Genomic DNA, 6676 nt, shown 5'->3' with positions numbered 1-6676 from the left:
AGTCCAATGAGAACTCTCAAGCTCTAATACAATAAACAGACACACACGCACGTCATCCGACACAGTCTGTGGGTAGTGAGTAATGAGTAGGCCAATGCCCTGTCAATAGTAGGCATTCTGCCTGTTCAGTTCTGGGCTCTTGTCTGCAGATGGAACATAAAGAAGAGCTCAGCCTCACTGTGATACTTGGATAGACTAACCTGGGATCCTGACTGCTTAGGATAATATTTTCACCCTCTTTGCTCCCACCATCCTGGTGATGGAGCAGATCATCTGTGGAAACTGGACTCCGATGTAGTTTTCCAGATCCATATTTACCTGGGAACTAACTAGTCAGATCACATCCAACTGCAGTTTATTTCAACTTTAGTATTTGCAGTGGCATAAGCAGCAGACTGAAAATACAGCCTATTCATATGAGCCAATAATAGCCTACAATGACTAAGGACTATAAGCTACCAAATGTAATTTAATTCTAGACTCAGCGAAATGATGTTGGCACGAGCAGCACCGCAGATACTGAAATGAGCGAGATGCAACACTTATCTGTATCTGTGCAGAGATTCGCTTCACGCTGTTACAGCATGGTAGCCACAGGACTTTCATTTGCATTTATTTTTTTGTAAACGATATACACAAAACCCGCTTAATGTCAAAATGGAAGAAATATTTTAACTTTTTTTTTTTTTAAGATTAAAAATAAAACGGGAATATCATGATTTATATAAGTTGGCCTATTCAACCCCCTCAGTCAATAAATGTTGGAATCACCTTGGGCAGTGATTACAGCTGTGAGTCTTTCTGGGTGAGTGTAAGAGCTGTGGTTGTTGATCATTGCTAAACAAACATTTTCAGATCTTGCCATAGATTTTCAAGCAGATTTAACTCCAAACTGTAACTAAGCCACTCAGGAACATTCAATGTCATCTTGGTAAGCAACTCCAGTGTATATTTGGCCTTGTGTTTTAGGTTATTGTCCTGCTGAAAGGTGAATTTGTCTCCCAGTGTCTGTTGGAAAGCAGACTGAACCAACTTTTCCTGTAGGATTTCGCCTGTGCTTAGCTCTATTCCGTTTCTTTTTACCCTAAAAAAAACTCCCTAGTCCTTGCCGATGACAAGCATACCCATAACATGATACAGCCACCACCATGCTTGAAAATATGATGAGTGGTACTCAGCAATGTATTGAAATTTGACCTAAACATAACACTTTGTATTCAGGACAAAAACTGAATTGCTTTGCCACATTGTTTGCAGTTTTACTTCAGTGCCTTATTGCAAACAGGATTCATGTTTTGGAATATTTTTATTCTGTACAGGGTTTCTCCTTTTCACTGTCAATTAGGTGAGTATTGTGGAGTAACTATGTTGTTGATCCATCCTCAGTTTTCCCCTATCACAGCCATTACACTCTGTTTTAAAGTCAACAGTGGCATGAACGGGCTCCCGAGTGGCGCAGCAGTCTAAGGCACTGCATCTCAGTGCAAGAGGCGTTTACTGCAGTCCCTGGTTTGAATCCAGGCTGCATCACATCCGGACATGATTGAGTGTCCCATAGGGCGGCGCACAATTGGCCCAGCATTGGCCGGGGTGGGCCGTCATTATAAATAAGGATCTGTTTTTAACTGACTTGCCTAGTTAAATAAATTATGAAATTATAGTGAAATCCCTGAGTGATTTCCTTTCTCTCCGGCAACTGAGTTAGGAAGGACACCTGTATATTTTTAGTGACTGGGTGTACTGATACACCAGCCAACGTGTAGTTTAACTTCACCATGCTCAAAGGGATATTCGATGTCTGCTTTTTTTTTACCGATCTACTAAAAAGGTCCTCTTCTTTGTGAGGCACTGGAAAACCTCTGGTCTTTGTGGTTGAATCTGTGTTTGAAATTCACTGCTCGACTGAGGGACCTTACAGATAATTGTATGTGTGGCGTACAGAGATGAGTTAAACACAATTATTGCAACTTATGTGACTTGATACATTTTTACTTACTCCTGAACTTATTTTGGCTTACCATAACAAAGGCTGTGTCTAGACTTGACAGTTCATGCAGTTTTGGTATTCTGATCATAGAGTTCTGATCATGGAATTCCGTACACGTCATGCGTCTACCCCTACATTTAAAATGTGTCTACCTTGTCCACAGTGTGTCCGGATTCTCTTTTCCCGCTCTATATTCAAATGTCAGTATGCATTCTACAAATGGTGGAATAGGCTAAATATGATAACACAACAACTGATGACAGTAGCTAACTACTGTAGCTAATTAGCCAGCTTACCTCTGTAGCCTGCTAAAGGGATTGCAAATGGGTTAGCATAACTCGAGCCTAAGAAACATTGTTTTTCTTCTAAATATTTGCTAGCTGGCTAGCATTTAGGAGGCCAGCAAACACGTTCCTCACAAGCTAGGAATGTATTTCCTCCAACGCTAGTGACAACAAAATCTCAAAGTAATCCATTTCAAATTCAGGCTGTAACAACAGTGGAAAAGGGGTGTGAATACTTTCTGAAGGCACTGTAATATTTTACTAAATCAATCATTTCAAACCTTGCTTACATGTGTATATGTCTCTGATGTGTGTGGGAATACTTGTGAAACGATTTTCAAAATGTAAATCAATTGGAGCTGATTTCCTGGTGTTTAGTATTTTATGTCCAACAATGAAAAAATATATAATAATGATGATAATAAAAAAAAAATTGCTCAGAACTTGGGGAGCCAAATAAGACCACCTGCGGGCCAAATTCAGCACGTGGGCCGCTAATTGAGGAAACCTGATCTCCATCACATGGCTGACTCTATACAGTATGATATGCTATTTTTATAGAATATTAACTTGCAGGATCTTTCCGTAGGCTATAAAACCTTTCATATATGTCAAGGTAATTTGAATATAAATGTAGGCCTAATGGAATCGAGCGTAGTTGAGTACACATATAAAGGTCTCGATTCGAATTTCTAACGTTTTTACGCAGGTCGACTTGATTTATTTTAAAACATATAGGCCTGTTTCGTTTTTGTTGCCTGCCTCGTCTGAATCTCTCTCCTCTCGGTCTTATATTATGTCCAGACTTCATATGTAGCCGAAATGTGTCCGGTTTATAGGCATATGTATAATACACTGAAATGGAGTGTATGCCCAATTTGCCCACCTGAAAAGCTGTACATGTATCTCAATGGAGGCTATATTCCATCCGAGCATAGGCCAAAACTTGGAAAAAGCCTGCACCCCCAGAGCCGCTGAAGTACTCTGACTGGACTATAAGGCACTTTCATTCGCAACACATGTAGCCGGACTCAGATACTTTATGAAGTGTTAGAATCATTTCATTTAAATTGAAAACGTAACGGAGGCAAATGCATTTTCATTTCACCTTTATATAACCAGGTAGGCCAGTTGAGAACAAGTACTCATTTACAACTGCGACCTGGACAAGATAAAGCAAAGCAGTGCGACATACACATGGGATAAACAAACGTACAGTCAATATAACACAATAGAAAAAGTATATGTACAGTGTGTGCAAGTGTAGTAAGATTAGGGAGGTAAGGCAATAAATAGGCCATAGAGGAGAAATAATTACAATTTCGCATGAACACTGGAGTGATAGATGTGCAGATGATGTGCAAGTAGAATACAACGTTTAGGAAATGTAGCCTATTTAAATGTACATTTTTATTTGACGTTAGTCAATGAAACAAAAAACAAACATTGAGGGTTTTATATGCATGTTTGAATTTGTGTTTTAATTTTGTACTATAGTCCAATTGGTAATATATTTATTGATTTACTCATAAGTTTGAAATAACATAAACCTGAAATAACCCACAGGGCAAAACTGTTTGAATCAACGTGGTTTCCACGTCATTTCAACCTCCCAAAAAACGATGACATTGAATCAACGTGGAAAACTAACTGCATTTGCAAAAAGTCATCAAGGTAAGGGCTTTTTTTTTTTTTTATTAACTTTTAACCTAAATCCAATTACATGGTGAAATTGTTTGTTGTATTTCACGTTAGTTGACGACTCAATCAAATTAAATCAAAACTAGATATGTAACTGACATCCGTGCAATTGCATTTTCTTTCCAAACGGAAATATTTGTCGGAGTAAACAATCACGTTCAGAAAATAAACGGATTATTTCCACGCTCCTTAAAATTCCCATGCATGGTCAACTCAAAATATTATTTGTATAGGCCATTCTGCTGTGTTATCTGAAGGCATAGGTCGAAACCAGATAATAGCATTGAACTCCTCCCGATCGGGTTTTCATGTGTTATACCCTGCAGCAGCTCACTGTGTAAACACCGAATCCACTGAAGAGATCTGCGTGATTTCTAGGATTTGGCCCTTAATTCTGAATTTTGCGTTCAGTGTTTGGAAATACCTGACCTGTCAGTTGACGTAGAGGAGACCAGGTCGCCTATAGCCTGAACTGCCAGTTCATTTGGAAGTTTTATAAATAGCCGATGTGTCGTCATTTTGGATGGTTTTACTGCGCCCGGACATGTTTCCTCTGTTGCATGGTTTACTTCCCCGAGGTCACGGGGTCAAACGACTTCTTGCACATATTGAATGTGAACGGTGGGTGTTGAAGTCTTTAGCCACTTCATAATCAACAAAATGATATCCGGCTACAGTGAAAACTGAAAAGTAACCCATATCTTATTCCGCTGATTAGCTCAAATAGGGCCGTTATGAAAAACCCTCATGATCATCTGAAATGGAAATCCTGCATACTTTCTAGTGAGACATTTTTACATTTTCCAGTAACAGAAATTGGGATCTAAATGGTTTTAGAATGGGCGACAGTGCTCGAGTATTTTGATATTATAGGCCCAATTCTTCCCTGAGGCTCTGAGGGATTTACACTCTTTGTCCTGGAATATTGGACATTATGCACACATTTGCCTTGTGCAATTTTAGGGCTATAGGTGTGAAATACTCTACATGGCCACCGTAGGGCGGGAGACACTAAAAATCCAGGCATGATGGCAACATGCTTACCACATTTTAGGTATAAGCGTTAGCACATTGCCAAATGTTGCTAATAGTCCTATCTTAAAGTTTGTTTGATGGTATCATTTCAATATTGTTTTCCTATATGACCATGTTGATGCTGCTACACCCACCGCTTTGTTATACTTCTATTACAAACCTTTCCTCGCTTATTATGCTAGCTATTATTTACTTAACCTCGTTCCCGTTTTTAATTATGGTTGACAAATCATGTTAATTTCACGTGTAGCTCAGTAGGACTGTAGCCTATGCGATAAATTCATATTTGGATGAGAAAGGACCACGACGATTGACTGTTTTTATGGTATTTTTGTATTTTGATATTTTCAATGTTAATGGATTATGAACTTCAAGTTCTACATTGATAGGCATTCAGCAATCACATCTTGAATTACAATGATCTTCGTTTACTACTTTTATTTTCAAATGAATTTCAGGATGAATTAACATTTCCATCTTGTTGTCGTTAATGATCATTTAGACTGCTTATTAATTATTATTTACTCTGAATTAATAGCTGTATTCATGCATCAATAATGTGTCAAGCTCAGGTGGTGATTGAAATTCATTTTATTTAGCCTGACACAAGTAGTCCGGTTTGTTTCGTTGATGCACCAGGTTTGCATTTAGGCTAGGATGATTTCCACAACTCGAAGACTGTTGTTAACATTTTGACATAGACTACGTTGTAGAATAATTAATTTGATTTCTACAGCACTTTTCATTACAGAGGCATCTCAATAGGCTACTATATGCAGAGAAATGCTAAATACATAGTCCTACATTCATTATAATAATAAAATAAAGGTTATGCTTGTTTGAAAATTAATGGTTTACCAAGCGACTTTGTATTTTCTGTAGTGCGGACTTGGCTCAGGGAACGCTCGTTTGATTCAAGTCAAGGGGTCTAATACTACAACTTTCCCAATAAAAAACAGTCATCTAAACGTGTTAATTCATGGTCAATTTTGTGCGCTGTGGTTTTATTTCATACTTAACGTTTGTACAAATGCTGTATAGCGTAGACCTACATCTAGAGAAAGATACTGTATATCACTTCTTAGTTCAACATTTTATTTAGATCATGGCCTATGTATATCATAGGACATATATGTTTCGGTGTTTGCCCAGTCTCTCTTTTTTTCTAAATAGGCGCACTTCTGAAAAATCCTGACTTTATTCATGTCATGATTAATAGAAAAGATGATTAGGTCTACCATAAAACTCAATAATTCCATTTTATATTCCGTTTTGTTACATCTTCTCCACTTTGAAAGATATGATAAGAAAATATTGGCTATCCTTCGTTTTAAACGTGTGAGTGTGTAAACGTTATTCATTAGATAAGCTATTTAGGTTGCTTTACTGAACTGGTTCTAATATTTAGGCTACCAGCGATTGCGCACTGACTGCACCAGCAACATGCACGCGTTAGGATTAAAACAACCGAGGCAAATAAAACTATAAACAAAACATTGTTTTCTGTGTCTTCTGCAATTTAGTGCACAGTGCACAACTAGAGGCTACATATAACCGGTTTCGATTACCTAATAAAGATAATTATTGTCGTCTATATTTTTCCCTCAGTCAAATAGGCTACTATTGGTTCTGACCAGGCCACCTGTCACGGTCTTTGAGCTCGCTCTGT

This window comes from Oncorhynchus kisutch, linkage group LG26 (assembly GCF_002021735.2).
Source record: "Oncorhynchus kisutch isolate 150728-3 linkage group LG26, Okis_V2, whole genome shotgun sequence".
Classification (NCBI taxonomy): domain Eukaryota; kingdom Metazoa; phylum Chordata; class Actinopteri; order Salmoniformes; family Salmonidae; genus Oncorhynchus; species Oncorhynchus kisutch.
The sequence above is the reverse complement of the archived record's forward strand: the minus strand, read 5'-3'. Positions refer to the sequence as shown.